The sequence below is a fragment of the Acinonyx jubatus genome, chromosome D3 (genome assembly GCF_027475565.1).
Source record: "Acinonyx jubatus isolate Ajub_Pintada_27869175 chromosome D3, VMU_Ajub_asm_v1.0, whole genome shotgun sequence".
In the NCBI taxonomy this organism is placed as follows: Eukaryota; Metazoa; Chordata; class Mammalia; order Carnivora; family Felidae; genus Acinonyx; species Acinonyx jubatus.
The window spans coordinates 78,991,337-79,008,674 of record NC_069392.1 but is presented as its reverse complement, the minus strand read 5'-3'; the positions used below and the strand labels follow the sequence as shown (position 1 = coordinate 79,008,674).

The window sequence follows — 17,338 nt, the reverse complement described above, 5'->3', positions numbered from 1 at the left end:
CCTGCATCATCTGTCAAGGGATAATAGTGACACTTGTCGTGCCCGCCTCCAGGCCTCCTAGGAACAAGTGATGATCTCTACTGATATCTTGCAAATGTGCAAAACACAGTACTTTTTTTTTTAATTATGAACAACTCCAGGCCAACAGGAAATATGGAAAATAAGATAGCAAATGCATGTGTGTTATTAGTTTTGTCATATCTTGATGCCATATGTGCTTTAGATCTTCCCACCCACCTGGAGAGAGAGAGAGAGAGAAAGAGAAAGCACTTTTCGGTCCCATGCCTCTCCTCCCTTCTGAGAGCCTCCCAGCTTGCATTTAAATTTGATGCTTATTATTACCATGTGTGAGTGCATCTTTTACACATATGTATCGATAGACAGTGGGTATATTTTTCAATGTTTGTAAACTTTATCGAAAGAGATGTCATTGGGTTTGTGTTCTGCATCATATTTATAAGATTAATCTGTTGGAAAAGAGAGACCTCTACATCATCCATGTTCCATGACGTATAGTATTCAGTCAAAGGAGGGACATTAAAGTTGTTTCTAACTTTTTAAATGCCCTTTTGGAGGATGTTACAGTTGTTTCTAACTTCGTGACCTTACAGATGATGCTACAACACGCACATGTTCTTTGCACACACGTGGAACAGTTTCTCTTAGGGGTGTGTGTGTGTGTGTGTGTGCACGCGTGTGCATGTGTACCACATTTTTAAAAAGACTTTTTGCAGGTGTGCCTGGCTGGCTGTGTTGCAGAGCCCACAACTCTTAATCTCTGGGTTGTGAGTTAGAGCCTCATGTTGGGCATAGAGATTACTTAAAAGTAAAATCTTTAAAAATTAAAAAAAATGTTTATTCATTTTTGAGAGAGAGAGAGAGAGAGAGGACAGGGGAGGGGCAGAGAGAGGGAGACACAGAATCCGAAGCAGGCTCCAGGCTCTGAGCCGTCAGCACAGAGCCCCGTGCAGGGCTCACGCTCATGAACTACAAGATCATGACCTGAGCCGAAGTCGAACACTTAACGGACTGAGCCACCCAGGTACCCCCAAAATAAAATCTTTATTTTAAAAGAAGATTATTTACAGAAAATATTACAGTTAGTCTGTTTTCCGCTACACCCTGATGTCTTCCCTTATCAAACGTATAGATGCAAATGTGCAATTTCTGGGTCCGGGGGCAGAAACATCAACCTTGGTAGATGTTGCCAGACTGCTCTCCCAGCAATGTGAGTGGGTTTTCCTCACCTTGTGTCTTCTCCGACTTGGCATCATCAGGCTTTTATATGTTGCTTCTCTGATAGATTGTAAAAGTATCTCACTGTGGTATTGGTTTATATTTCTGATTTCCAGTGAGCTTATACTTTTCTTTCTCATGAACGTTGGTGATTGGGGTTTCTTTATCTATTGCCAGTTTATGGAATTTGATCATTTTTTTGGTAGCGCGTTGTTTTCTTCCTTACAGATTAAAAAAATCCTGAATTTAAAAAAATTCCAATACAGTTAACTTCTAGTGTTATATTAGTTTTCAGGCATGTAGTATAGCGATTCAACAATTCTATACATTAGTCAGTGCTCATCATGATAAGTGTACTCTTTAATCTCTGTCACCCATTTCACCCATCCCTCCACCCAGCTCACCTCCAGTAAACCATCAGTTTGTTCTCTGTAGTTAAGAGTCTCTTTTTCAGTTTGTCTCTTTTTTTCTCCTTTGTTCATTTGTTTTGTTTCTTAAATTCCACATAAGAGTGATGTCATATGGTATTTGTTTTCCTCTGATGGACTTATTTCATTTAACATTATGCTCTCTAGATCCATCCATGTTGTTGCAAATGGCAAGATTTCATTCTTTTTTTTATGGCTGAGTAATAGTCCATTGTGTGAAATTTTTTACACACACACCACATCTGCTTTATCCATTCATCTATCTATGGACACTCAGGCTGTTTTCATAATTTGGCTATTGTAAATAACGCTGCACCGAACATAAGGGTGCATATATCTTCTCAAATTAGTGTTTTCGTATTCTATGGGCAAATAACTACCCATTGGTGGAATCATGGGATCATATGGTAATTCTCTTTTTCAAGTTTTTGAGGAACCTCCATACTTTTTTCCACAGTGGCTGCACCAGTTTGCATTCCCACCAGTAGTGCAGAAGGGTTCCTTTCTCTCCACATCCTTGCCAACACTTGTTTCTTGTGTTTTTGATGTTGGCCATTCTGACAGGTATGAGGGGATATCTCATTGTGGTTTTGACTTGCATTTCCTTGGTGAGTGATGTTGAGCATCAGGTGTCTGTTTGGCCATCTGTATGTCTTCCTTGAAAAAATGTCTGTTCATGTCTTCTGCCCATTTTTAAGTCGGATTGTTTGGGTTTGTTTGTTTGTTTGTTTTTTTTGGTGTTGAGTTGTATAAGTTCTTTACATATTTTGGATGCTAAGCCTTTATTAGGTATATCATTTGTGAATGTTTTATCCCATTCTGTAGGTTGCCTTTTAGTTTTGTTGAGTGTTTTCTTTGCTGTGTAGAAGCCTTTTATTTTGATGTAGTCCAAACTGGATTAAAAAAAAAACAAACTTTTATCTCTCAGTATATTTCTTGTCTTTAAGCTTTGTCTTCTAGTGTCTTTTGTCACAAGAGTTTTAAAATCAAATTTATCACCACTTTTTCTCTTTTTTTACTATTGTGTCATTCCCCAACCTAAGATTATAAAAATAGTGACTATATTTTGTTATAAGTATTTTAAAGTTAACTATAATTCTCTTGGAACCCATTTTGTGGATGAAGTGAGAGTTTGAGATCAATTTTTTTCCCCTGTGAATAACCAATTGTCCTGGAACCATCTATGAAATAGTTCAGTCCTTAACCAGTTTTCTAATGCTACCTCTGTCTCATCCCAAATTCTGATACATGGAGGGGCTCTCTCTATTGAATTGGTTAAGTTATCTATATCTGCCCCAATCCTAATGTGCCTGAATTATAAGGCTTTAATTAATGTCTTAATATCAGGACAAGTGCCCACTTTATATGTTTTCAGTCAGTATTGTCTTGGCTGTTCATTGACCTTAATTCTTCCGTGTGAATTTTCAAACCAGGTAAAAATGTTTATGAAAAAGATTTCTGGGATTTTATTATGAATTACATTAGATTTATATATTAACTTGAAAGGAAGGTATTGATGTTAAATTTCCAAATCTCTGAGCATGATACAAATCACTGTTTATTTAGTTCTTATGACTTCTAGTGAAGTTTAATAATTTGCTTTAGATTTATTCCTAGGTTTGTCATAGTTTATTGCTATTGCTAATGGGATCTTTTAAAAACTACATTTTCTAGTTGATTGTTGCTGATAAGAATGTCATGAGTGTTTGTATGATAACCTTGTCTCCGGGTGTTCGTGCCAGACTCTCTTATTACTTGTAATTGTTTGTAGTTTCTTTTGGATTCTCTATGTAGACAGTCTTACCATCTGCAAATAATGCTTCTTTTGTTTCTCCATTTCTAATCCTTATTTCTGTTACTCCTTTCTCTTGTTTTATTGCATCAGCTCTGTATCTCATACGATGATGAATGGGGGGAGGGGGTTATGGAAAAAGCATATTTGTCTAGTTCCTGACTTTAAAGGAGATGTGTTCCTAAAGTTTATTGTAGGTTCTTCATAGAAACTACTTCTTAGTTAAAACTTCCTTCTGTTCTTGGTTGGCTAGGTATTTTATTGCGTTTTAAAATTGTGAATGGGTGGTAAATTTCATTAAATACTTTTTCTGCATCTATTGGTATGGTTATATAGTTTTTCCTTTTGTAATCTGTCAGTGTGCTGGATTACATTAGCTAATGTTAAATCTTCGTTGAGCTTCTAGGATAAACCCTACCGGATCATCACAAACACACACACAGACTCACAGCACATATTAAGCATGTGATAAATATATGTGATACATGATATATATCAGATTGGAAACATAGTTTTTAGAGAAATATTATATATTTATGCACACTCTACACTCATGAATATGTTTGTTGATATTTTACTTTGGATTTTTGCTTTGATATTTTGAACTGAGATTGACTGATTGCTTTCCTGTTTTGTACTGTCAGTCTATTTCTAAAGTCCAGACTGAACTTTTATAAAAATACGTCCAGGAGCTTTTGTTGTTTGTCTGTTTTTTTCTGTCAATTTTGGTAACATATTTTTCTAGGAGATTTTTTTATTTCATCTGTTTTTAGATTTATTGCTTTAAAGCAGATAATAGAATTCTCATACTTAAAAAAAATAATTGCTGTATTATAGTTATGGGGCTTTTATGCCTAATAGCATTTATTTGTGCCTTCTTTTATTTCTCTTAGTCATGCTTGTTGTGTTTCTACCAATTTTATTAGTCTTTTTAAAGAATCAACCTTTGTTTTCTTCCTACTCTATATCGTTTCTTGGTTTTTACTTTATTGATTTGTTGTCGTTATTATTGCCTTCCTACTGCCTTATCCATTTGTGGAAAAAAGAACTTTCTTCTATTGTCTTTATTTTATTGCTCCCTACCTTATTAATTTTGAATTTTTCTTGTTTTTTGATATTGCACTTAATGCTAAGCATTCCTTCTACTAAAATCTAAGGTTTCAACTATTGTTGTGCAATTCTAAATATTTTGTTACTTTCATTTCTATCTCATATTAATAACTCAGTAGTGTGTTTTTGAAATTTCAAATGTACTGGGGCTTGGTGGCTGTGGTTTTGTTATTGATTTCAAGTTTTATTGTATTTTGGTTGATGATTGTGGTCTGAATGTTAGCAGTTCTTTGAAATTTGTTGGGACTTGCTCTGTGGCTTAGAACTTGGTCAATTTTTGTAAACATTTCATGTGTATTCTTTATTGGGTGGAGTATTCTCTTTCCGTATACATTAGATGAAGTTTATGAGATGCATTTTATAAATCTGTATTTTTTTTCTCTTTTTTAGTTTGATCTATTTATTTCATGAGATGTGTGCTAAAATCTCTCACTATAATTTTGAATTGTTACATTCATATGATTAACTCAGTTTTTGCTATATATGCTTGACAGAGTACTGTTAGGTACACAGAAGGATTCCTGGTGAATGCATCCTTTTATCATTAGGCAGTGACCCTCTTTATCACCCCAAATGCTTTTGGCTTTGAAGTCTCTTTTAGCAGATTCGTTTATTCATTCAATTAAAAGAAATATTTATTGCATATTTATTATTTGTAGGGACACTTATATTTGAACACATTATTTTATATGTATCCCTGCTGTGACATTATGTTTTAGGTTTCTGTCTTGTAAACAGCTGGAGTTTTACAAAATTCAGTCTGACGATTTCTGCCTTTTAAGTGATTAGTTTTAAGCCATTTACATTTATTTGATAAGTCATATATTTGGAGTTCACTAGGAATCCAAATGTCTTCTATACGCCATGCTTCTTCTTCACTTGTTTTTTCTTCCTATTCTGTCTTCTGTTAGATGACTTAAGTCTTCCTGTTGGTTTTGCTTTCCCTTTCCTGTGCTCACTCCTTGCTTCCCGTGTGGCATTAGGCCTCCCAGCCATGGCCACGCTCAAGGTCCAGCCTGGACCCCAAGTGCGGGAGGCTATGTTCCATGAGGACAGAGGACCTACTCAGGAACTATTTCCCCAAGAAGACTTCTGAGCTGGAAGCATTTTTAAAGGATCCAGCTCTCCATGAAGCTAACCTGAGCAATCTGAGGGCCCCATTGGATGTCCTGGTGCCTAATCCTGTCAAGGGGAAAGAGAAGGAAGAGCAGAAGAAACTGCAAGAGAAGGAAGATGAGGATTAAAAGATGGAAGGGCAAGCTCAGGGCCGAGGTTCTCCCAGGAGTCCAGTAAATGGCAAGAAAATCGTGATCCTCTTGCAGCACCTGCCGCCTGAGACCGAGGATGTCACTGGGCAGTCAGCCTGGCCCCCGCCTGGCTGCAGCTGGAGATACCTCGGATTGAGGACAGCGTCACTTTTGGAGTGGCTGCCCGGCAGGAGGTGTGTGAGCTGAAGACACCACCCTTCACACCTAGTTGGAAGCCTCCCACGCTCCCTCCAGTCTCCAAGGATTCCTTGGAAGGGGGCAGGGTGGCCGAGTAGCCCCACGGGTGGGATTATCCACAGCTGGTGCAAGAGCTGGATGATGTAGAGTGCTAGGACTTTGGCTGGTGGTCATGGAGATCCGCAGTGCTTGTGTGGTGCTGTATGACATCATCCCGAAGGACTTCAAGAAGCTCAAGAAACCCAGGGGAGAAACAAAGGCAATGGTGTATCGAGAGCCCTCCCTCTCGTTATGTGCTGAGCCCAGCAGATACATCCCCACCTCTAACTGGGGCTCCAGACTTTCCCTACCTTCCTCCTTTTGGGGTTTCTTCCTCACTTTGGATCCCAGGTACAAGAAATACACATCTACCATTTTTAAAAAATGCTGTTTTCCTCTTGTAACGTATGTGTTTTGTTCTGTTGTTTTAGCTGTTACTCTTGAACCTTAAAAATTGTATTTGAGTCAACAAAGTCTAAAACTAAAGTTTATCTGGGGGCGCCTGGGTGGCTCAGTCAGTTGAGCGTCTGACTTTGGCTCAGGTCGTGATCTCGCAGTTCACGAGTCCGAGCCCTGCACCGGGCTCTGTGCTGACAGCTCAGAGCCTGGAGCCTGCTTCCGAGTCTGTGTCTCCCTCTCTCTCTGCTCCTCCCCCACTCATGCTCTGTCTCTCTCAAAAATAAATAAACATTAAAAAAAATTTTAAATATGTCAACTCATGTACCATTTTATTTACATTGTGGTTAAGAGTATGAAAACCAGAAGCAAACTACTCTAATTTGAATTTCAATTTTATTGTAAATCGCTTAGAATTGGTGCCTGGTATGCAGTAAAATACAGAGTTAACCCTCAGGAAATGTTCCTCATGTTGCTTTTTGGATTCTGTTCATCCTTTCTCAGTTCAGATTCCTTTTTACTGAAGTACATCCTTGGGTAGTTATTTCATGAGAGGTTTAGGAAGATTAAACAATCTCTCTCAGTCTGTCTGCCAATATCTTTAATTTTTACCCTCAGTCTTGAATAATAACTTTCTAGGGATAGAATTCTATGTAGATCTTTTCCCTCAGCATTTGAAATTATTGTTTCACTGCCTTCCAATACCTACCATTGATAAGGTGTAGTTACGCTAATCTGTCATTCGTTTACAGGTGTCTATTTTTTCCTCTCTAATGGCTTTACAGGGGGTGTTTTTGTTATTGTTGTTAGTTTTCCTTTTGTTCTTGTCTGATTATCTGCAGTTTCAACACAGTCCTGTCTGGGATTCAATATGCTTCTTGAATCTAAGGGTTCCTGATACTCAGCAATTTGGAGAAATTCTCAATCATAATCTCTGAATGTTGTCTCTCTCCAGTTGTCTTTGTTATATCTTCCTTATCTCTCGGTTACATTTATGTTAGACCTTGGTATTCTCTTCATGTCTCTTACTGGTGTTTTCTATTTCCCGCATTGCTATTTAACTGTGGTTGATTTTTTTCTCAATCTTCCCTTACCCTTTCCATTCCTGTCCTAAGGTAAAGAGCGTTAACATCTGGCATGCATCCTTCCACACATTTATTGAAGCTCATATAACCACACGGCACATATACATCCATATAAATTAAACAACAGTGTTTTGTTTCTCTTTGCAAAAACTCCAGTCATACGTATGCATCAGTTTACAGCCTGTCTTTCTTAGTGAATTAAGAATATCCCTCCAGATAAGTACACACAAATTTAACCATTTAAAAAACATTTTTTATTGTTTATTTATTTTGAAGGAGAGCTAGAGAGACAGAGCGTGAGTGGGGAAGGGGCAGAGAGAGAGGGAGACGCAGAATCCCAAGAAGGTTCCAGGCTGTGAGCTGTCAGCACAGAGCCCCACGCAGGGCTTGAACTCACAGACCGCGAGATCATGACCTGAGCCGAGGTCAGATGCCTAACCGACTGAGCTGCCCTGGCACCCCTAAATTTAACTATTTTTTAAAAGTAGCTAAGTAGGGGCGCCTGGGCGGCTCAGTTGGTTAAGTGTCTGACTTCTGATTTCGGCTCAGGTCATGACCTCATGGTTTGTGAGTTCGGTCGGGCTCCACGCTGACAGCATGGGGCCTGCTTGGGATTCTCTGTCCCTCTCTCTCTGTCCCTCTCTTTCTGCCCCTCCCCTGCTTGCGTGCTCTCTCTCTCTCTCAAAATAAATAAATGCACTTTAAATAAATAAATAAATAAATAAATAAATAAATAAATAAATAAATAAATAAATAAAAGCTAAGTAAATTCTGTGCTGTGACTGGTCTACAGTTCATTCAGCTGTTCCACTATTGGTGAACCCGGAAATTATTTTCGGTGTTGTGTCTCCACAAACATCATAGACAACAACATCCTGGTACATATTTACCTATGTGCTATTTCCTTAGTTTCTACGGGAACAAATTTGACCCTACCCTGCTACCCCCGGGCCCCTCCTGAAGAACATCACTTTCTATCGTTTGGCCTTTTCTTCTGGCGTGTATACATGTCCGCATCTAAACAACGTCTATACTGTTTCGTTTTATCAATTTTCTTCACGATGCCGTAACTTGATTCTCGCTCTCTTGTGTAACTGTATCTGCTCCTTACCCTGCACTTTCTCCCAGTAGAATTGTGTTTGCAATTTTGGGTTAAATCGGTTGTGAGGGTTTTCGCTATGTCACCTGTGTAAATCCCATTATCGGCGGAGCTGTTTATTTTCATCAAGTTAAAATCTGCATTGTTTTTTTTTCATTTCCTTAGCAAGTTCTTCATACCTATTGCACATTTCCCCTAGCTCTTGCATACCCCACAAGCACATTTTTTCCACAAGGCTGATCACATCAGTAACCTGTTGGTTCCACTTATTTTCTTGGTGACATCCTTTCTGCCGACTTCCATTGTCCTTTTATCTGGACTTTTCTCTAGGCCTGCCCTACACCTGTCATGCTGGGATATGTCGTATTATTCTAGTACCTTCCATTGCCCTTCTTCTGAGTTGAATCCGCTCTCGTGATTTACTCCATTGTTTGAGGTAACATACCGAACCCCCCCCCCCCCCGCCCAGCAAATTATGAGAATTAAAACCTAGTGGAGTAGTGGCAGCCCCCAGGACGTCTTTCTCTTGATCCACTGGCCCAGTCTGGATGGACTGCTCTCTATGCCCGGGGCCCAGTTGTCTGCTCCCTTCACCACATCATCCCTGTGCCTTAGTCTTATGTGGAATTGCATAAAATTCCCTTTTTTTTCCACTCACTCATTTTTGTGGTTCCCAGCCTGCACCGCCTATCAAAAATGGACCCACAAGAGATACAGCCACACTTTGAATGTCTCAGAAGGTCTTTATTGTCTCTTCTCACTTGATGGTTTGTCTGCCTCACACAAGGAACTCTAAGTCAAAAATACATCTTCTTCTGAAGTTTGAAGACATTGCTCTTATGTATGCTAACTCCCAGTGCTGTGGTCAGAAGGCTAAACGCGTTCTGACTCTTGATGCTTTGTACCCGATCTTTCTCTTCTTCCTCCCTACAACTTGTAGACTCTTGCCTTTGCCCCAGGATTCTAAATTTCACAATAATTGTCCTCTGTGTGAATCTGTTTTCATCTATTGTACTTAGCACTCAATGTGTTCTTTCAGTCTGCTGGGATTTTCTTCTACAAGCTCCAGCTTTCCTTTCCGGAGCTCCTATTATTTGGGTGTTGTACTTTCTAGACCAGTCCTCCAGTTTTCTCACATTTTCTCTCCTGTTTTCTGTCTCTCTATTGTTTTGCTCTTCTTGGGGGCCATTTCTTAAACTTCAATTTCCAACCTGTCTATTGGGTTTTCATTTCTGTTATTGTTTTAAATTTCCTCTTTTCATCTATAAATAGTTGGGTGTTTTTTTTTTAAAGCATTGTGTTCTGTTTTCATGTGTGTAAGTAACATTCTCATAGCTTTCTGAGAGACATTTTTTTTATCTCTTTTGAAATTTTCTTCTTCTTTCATGATCTCTATTTCCCCCCCATTACCTTTTCCTCTTTGTCTGATTTGAACTCTGTTTTTCCATGTCGAGGCTCTCTTTGCGTGTCTGGTAATCCTTGGTTGTCTGCCTTTTTTCAAGACTGAAGAACTCATAAGCTTAGAAGCTCCGAGGTTGTGTGAGGGGCTCGCTAACTCTGAGCATCACCGTGGAATAATATGTTTATGCCATTTGTTGGGGGAACTCCTACAGTCAGCCCCTACACATGAGGAGTCTCGGGGAGAGAACACTCTTCCAGATTCTCACATGGAAGGGAAGGATCTGCCTGTCAGAGCTGAGAGCTGTGGGGAGGAATAAGACTGGAGCGGTCAGCATTCAGAATGCAACTTTCTCTTTTGTTTGATGGATGATGTCTCCTGATCCAGGAATCTTCTCTCCAAAGACCAAACATCCAGTTGTACCCACTGGGATAGAGGCTGCTGCCCAGCAGGATGGAGTTGACGAGAGGACCTGGGATCTGGAAATATAATTGGTTCTTACAAATCTTTCTCTTCATTCTCCTTATTTTATCACCCTTTCTCTCTTTTTCCTCCTCCATTCCAGACGTAACTAACAGTGTTTGTTCCTGGGCCTTTGGAGCAACTGCTGGTTGGCTCCTAACATTCTTTCTTCCTAGTTTAGAACTCAGCTTCCTTTGATCTGCTAGTTCTGTTCCTGCTCGTCCATCTCTTTTCCATCTTCCAAAATCTTGTTACTATTATCTCTTCACCTGTTCTCCTTGTCCTTGTGGGTTAAATGGTTGTTTTCTCTAGTTTCCCTAGCAAGGAAATGTTAGTATCCCTAGCAAGTGAAACCAGTATTAGACATGGTGTGTTCGATTCTCCATTTTTACTTGGAAGTCCTTTGTTACATTTTGGTTGATTTCCTCAAATCTCTTCTTCCGTGTCACTAGATCTATGTTTGTGTTGTTCTACTGCCTAACTTTTCCATTGAGTTATTTTTAAGAGTTTTGTTTTTCTTTTCACATCTGCCTATGGCCTTCATTTACTCCTATTGGTTCCTTATGGTTTTTAGTCTTTCTTATATTACTTCAATAATTTTAAGCAATCTTATTTTGTAGGCCATTTCAGGTTTTAGTATTTTTCCAGCTCTTAGGATTTGAGTTGTTCAGAATTTCCCTTTATGACGGTTCCTCATGGTAGTTTATTTCCCCGTGCGTGCGTTTGTGTGTGCGTGTTCTTGCAGGCTCATCTCACAGATTTCTTTTCTATGGGAATCTTGTGAGTCCTGAGGTGTGACAGTGTCCTGCATGGTGGCCACATATTTGTTTTTTCTGGAGATTAAGGAATTTCATCGGTCCTGGAATTTTGTTTACATTCATTTCTTGTCATGGGACTCCTACGCCTAGATGTATAGATAGTGTAAATTCTGATCCTTCCATTGAATGAGGGTCATGTTTAGGGTTTTTGTTTTGCAAGGTGTCCTGAACCCTGGATATAAGGCAATTTTCTGCCCTTCATTTTTGGCTCTGCGGGCAGAGTGCTTTTCATTTCTTTTTCATGGGTAAGGTGGCTTTTTAAGACTTTCACATTTATGAAGGGGGCTCAGTTCTGGCCCCCTGCCTCGTACAGGACCAAGGCCATACCCCTTCGTGGGCCTTAGAATCTTATCACTATTCCCAGATCTCTAGGGACATTTGTGTAAGTCTGAAACCCACTTTGGGCACTGTGGAGTCAAGTTTTGGTTAAAGCTCTGGTTTCGGTTTTTGTCTTCATTCCTATAGGCTGTGCTTTTTTCCCCTCCTTCCTTTGTCCCTAGCTTAGCTCTTGGATGTTTTCTTGAGAATTGCACATCTTTGTAGTGGGAAGGGACCCATAGCATCAGCCCCATGTTTGCTGTTTGCTGGAAATTAACACTCACATCCACTATTGAGCTAAACCCAGAACATACTAAACAAAAGCTCAAGTTGAACGTAGAGGACCATGGATTGCCGGAGATGGAAGGGTTCTTAGAGACCGTTTCATCCAGCCCTAGCATTTTATTTGAGGAAACGAAGGCTCAAAACTGATGAAACCGCTTGCCCACAGACACTTGGCCAGTTAGTGAAAAGGCTGGGGATAGAACTCAAAGGGTGGCCACTTTCTTTCTCACCACATCACAGGGAAGAGCACTGTCATCTAGCAGCTAGCACTTGTCTGGTTCCAGGACACCTCGATCTGATGACTGTGATTTAAATCACTGCGAGATTTTGGGAAAGCCACTTAGACCATTGTGTTTCTTTTATCTTGTTTTTACCTTCTGGAATAAAAAGTAGTAATGCTTGTCAGATCACTTACGTGGCTTACTCCCGTCCCGATTTTGATTGTTTTCTACTTTTATTTTTCTCAAAGAAAAATGCCTGTTTCTCTCCTTTCTTCTTCTTTCCTTCTTTTGTAGCCCAGTTAAGGTTTTGTCTTCCAGAACCCTCCCCTGAAGTCTGAAGCCCAGGGAGGGTTTTTTTTCTCTTCTCCGACTCCTTTTAAAATTATCGTTTGAGGGGCGCCTGGGTGGCGCAGTCGGTTAAGCGTCCGACTTCAGCCAGGTCACGATCTCGCGGTCCGTGAGTTCGAGCCCCGCGTCCGGCTCCGGGCTGATGGCTCGGAGCCTGGAGCCTGTTTCCGATTCTGTGTCTCCCTCTCTCTCTGCCCCTCCCCCGTTCATGCTCTGTCTCTCTCTGTCCCAAAAATAAATAAACGTTGAAAAAAAATTAAAAAAATAAATAAATAAATAAATAAATAAAATTATCGTTTGAACATCACAGTTGGCACCATACTTATGAATATTTCTGACCCTGCTTAATGATTGAATATACGTGTACTTTAGTTCCTCAACTAAATTGTAATGGCTAGTTCGTAGAAATCATACTTACGCATCTTTACCATTTCTCGGAGTGGTTTTCTTGATTAATTCTTGAGGAAACAACTTAGAGGAAATATGGTCTCTGAGATAGAGCCTGGGCTTCGTGTCAGGAAGCCTGGATTTTGCCCCTTTTCTCAGCCTCAGCTCACTCGTAATAGAGTGGTCATGTAATTTATCAAACTGGGACACTTATGAGAGTAAAGGGGGCCCTATTAATAATTTTGCAGGGAAAACAGGTGTAAACCAGGACGCTCCCTGACAAGCTGGCACATATGGTCACCTTATGTCATAGATCACCTTGGGCTCTTTAGAAAAATTTGCACAGCTGCCATCAAGATACCGGTCTTCAAACAAAAAATTACCATCTCTTAAAAAAGTTTTCATCTACTAGCAGAACTTCCTAGGTAATAAAATTTTTAGTTTTCTCAGCTACTTTCATGGCTTTAAATGCTCGTAGTAACTGAAGTTAACATAAATTATGGGGTTTGAGAGTCAGGACTGCTAAGAGATGAATGCCTTTATTTTCCATATCAATCCACTCTCTGCCCTGAAAGGAAAGAACACTCCGGATTTCTAGAGTTGTGAGCCTTCTTTTCTTGGTGCTTCTTGAAACATAGGGATCTTACCTCTGCTACATGCAGTGATGGAGGGAAGTTCTGTGAGTGATTGCCGATCCGCAAGAGGGGATACATCTTCAAATAATGGTGTATGGGGTGGCTTAGCCTAGTAAGGTGAGTAGGTCCTTAAAAGATGCACTGTAAAAGCACTGTGGCTCACTAATCGGCTTGCTTCTACAGCTCCTGCCATAGTGCTGTGTACACAGTAGGTACTTGATAAACGTTTGTTAGCTTGAAATTCTGAGGAGCACTTGGAAGACCGTGGTAGCTCGTAAACTCCCTTACCAGTGCTAGTAACTTCATTTCTGCTTATGCTTGGGGAGTACCGGCGTGGTTGGGGCATGGTGTTGGAATGCTAAGAAAAACAGATACTATCTCTACCCTGCAGTATTTTATGATCTAAAGGCAGCTTCAGAGCATAAACAACTAAGGCTGGGAAAGTTCAGGAGAAAGAACAATCAATTTTGACCTGGGGGAGTTAAGTGGCATTTGAGCTAAGTTTAAGAACTAAGATTTTATTCTAGGACAGAGGTGGGAGAAGGTCGTTTCACACAATGGGAACAGCATGAACAAAAACCCACTGGAGTACAACTGCTTGGTATGTTTGGGGAATCAGAAGACACTCCACGTGTTTGGAAGATAAACTTTCAGAGGTGGTGGGATGTGAAAGACAACAATCTTTTAACGTCAACCTTGGGAACTCAGGTTATATTATGTAGACAATGGGAATCACAGTTTTGAATGAGTGCAGGGATATCAACCAACTCACAGGTAAGATGATAACCTGGTTGCAGGGAGACCAGTTGTGAAGAGGCTCTTGTGTCTAGCAGAGATATCAGGGCAAGGGGGGATAAAAAGAAGGAGCCAGATATGAGATACAGAACTGACAGTTTGTTGGATGTTGGGCTGAGGAGAAGGCAAGAGCCAAACGCAGCACCAAGGGACGGAGTAGGTGATGACACTGTGAAAAGACGCTGGAAAGGCAGAGAGGAGGAGAGTTGGACTGGTAGATATTTCTAGAGAGGTCTGTGAGGAGACTAAGTGAGGTAGTGCATGAAAAAACCTTGAACAGTGCTTTCCATAAAGTAGGGGTCTAATAAACACTAAATTAAAAGAAGGAGGGGAGGAAGGAAAGAAAGGAAGGAGGGAACTTTTCCTGTCTCTCCGCACGGTACCACAACAAGGAACACATTTATTTAGGGTGTTAGGAGATCCATTGGGAATCATTCATTGGGGCTGTTCCTGTCAATACACTTGCTAATTATTTCACGTTAGTTGCACGTACAGGACATGAGGGAGCTCAGAAAAAAACCAAAGACCAGAATTTGCTGGGGTCAGACAGAGGAGAGGTGAGCTTCAAGCCAAACTTGGCAGGAAGACAGAGAATTGGAGTGATGAACAGGCCCTCCGGAGACAGAGGGAGGCAAGAAGGCAGACGTGAACGCACCAGCCATATAGGGAGCGAGAAGGTTGCTGGTTGACCTTGCAGGGAGTCTCCACGCGTGGAGAAATGTCATTGGGTGAGCTGTGGGGCAGCCATCCCAAGGAGGATGTTGCCTACTTTCTGATGAGCCGATCCTCAAATTCTGTCAGGTGAACCCTGTCCTCCATGATAACCAGCCCTATTCCTCTTAAATTTGTCCTGTTTGGAATAATAACAAGCAACCAAGACGCTAAGTCACATTGACTTTTTCTGGAGAGCCATTTCAGGATAACTCAATAAATACTTTTATTGGAAGTCCTGGCCAATACTTGGCCTCATGAAATGACTTTGGGTTTCTTTGCCTCAGTCTTCAATTACTGCGTAAACATTGTAGTCTCGTGATTACGTGGTGTTTAGAGGGCAGTGCGTCAAGTGCATTGCTAAAACTGTTCGCCTTCAGCGAGATCACATCTGCTTCAGGAAAACCAGAAAGCAGAAACACAGCTTATTTGGTAAACAGCCTCAATTAGAGCATCAGAGAGAGAGAAGGTGTAAAATCTGGCCGTGGGCGTGGTGTCTCCTCTTAAATCAGAGAACCTTGAAGCTGGGGAAGTTCTGTGGAAGCCTTCCACGGCCACTTTATGCAGCTGGTGCCACTCATACCCCTCCTGAATGCTTCTATGGAAGGGGAGTTCTCAGAATGTGCCAACTTGTACAAAAAGGCAAACCACAGTTGAATGAAAACTTTCAAGTTAACCTCTCCTAACACTGGTTGCAAACTCAGTGTGTTGGCCACAGTATAAAATGAATGCCACCCAGAGGTTACCTGGGCATATTTTTATCCGATCTACAGAATCCCAGTGTTGGTCAATGATGCATCTCTTTTCTGTATGGAGAAAATCTTCTTACATCATCTTCTCCTGTAATTTCTCTTCATCTTCATCACCATAGACTTATTTTGTCTTTTCCCCGGGGGTACCATGCCTTCTCTTGCTATGGGTTCCAAGAGTGGAACCCAAGTGGCTGCACTCAGAGGTTTGATAATAAAAATGGGCCGGTCTCAAAAACAATGACAGTTCTCCATAAATGTTGGATCACGTCAATGGACTTCGACATTTGGCTGCGCTGTTGTAGACATTCACATAAATCTTTACAAAGTGCCACTGCAACTTAGCATTTCTTCGTCCCTGTTTCCACTCTTTCCTCTTTATTTGAGGCCATTATCAACCCACGCTGACACGACTGCTTTGTAAATGGGTTTTAATCTCTGCCTCTGGGGGCCACTGCATAGTGTCCTAAAACCTCACTTTGATGATTACCCCGTCTCACTTAACAACCTTGATGGCATCGTTTTTAAAATAATCTATTGTTCTGACCACAAATGCAAGATATGGTTTATTTGCAGAAAAGTGGGAAAATAGGGAAAAGCAAAAAGAAGGGGAAAAAAATCACTCATAATCCACCACCACCAAAAGAGCCCTAGCCCATTGTTAATAGGTTGATGCACATCCTAGAAGTGTTCCCCTGTCTCTGCCTGGCACTGAGGACCTTCCCAGCATGGTCCCAGCTGGACTCTACAGCCTTACCTCTCTGCTTGCTTTTGCTCTAGGGGCCCATACTGCCTTGCATAGGACTTTTCCTTTGTCCCCGTCAATGATTTTTTTTTCTGATTATGTAAATAATACATGTTGGTTGTAAATATTTTTTTAATACATAAAAGGAATAAAGTAAGACTTCTCTTTCAAAACATGTCAACACCCTGAAATAAAAAAATATTGACGTTCTGCAGACCATCTCATGATCATCAGTTCACCTATGTGTACCTCAGCACACACACATGATTTCCTATAAATGAGATCATAGCATCCATGTGGTTTTTATGGTTGACATCTTTCATTTTCACTTACTTCTTTTCCTCCCACTTCCTTTCTTCCCTCCACCCCTCATCCCTCTCCCCCGGGTTGTCAGAGTCATCAACCTTGTGTATATCCAGCCACGATTTACTCCACACCTATGTAATTAGACCAAACATTAGATAGATAGGTATTCCCACATACATGTTGTGATTCTTGCCCTTGCTTTATAAAAATCAGATCATATCCTATGTCCTCTCTGCATCTTGCTTTTTTACTCACTTCACAATGATACTTTGTTGAAATTCTTGCATTCTTTCTTTTTCATGAGTGCATACTACTCTTTGGTTGTCTGTAGCGGGACTTAGTGAATGATTCTATTATAAACAACATGGTAACAAACATCCCTCTGCTCATATAGGCATGAGATGGCTTGATCAGTGGCAGTATTTGTAAATTTGGATAGGCATTCACAGATGGCTTTCTGAATGGCACAGCAATATCTATTTCCACCAGCAGTGTATCAAAGTACTTCTTTCTACATCCTTCGTGTGGC

The 17,338-nt window shown here is 40.6% G+C and overlaps 1 protein-coding gene and 1 pseudogene across 2 annotated transcripts in view; both read left to right on the top strand.

Moving 5' to 3' along the window:
- Positions 1–17,338, top strand: part of BCL2 (BCL2 apoptosis regulator) — a 177,211-nt gene that overhangs the window by 76,542 nt on the left and 83,331 nt on the right. The window lies entirely within an intron of this gene.
- On the top strand, positions 4,290–12,765 carry LOC128312369 (proteasome activator complex subunit 1-like; annotated as a pseudogene).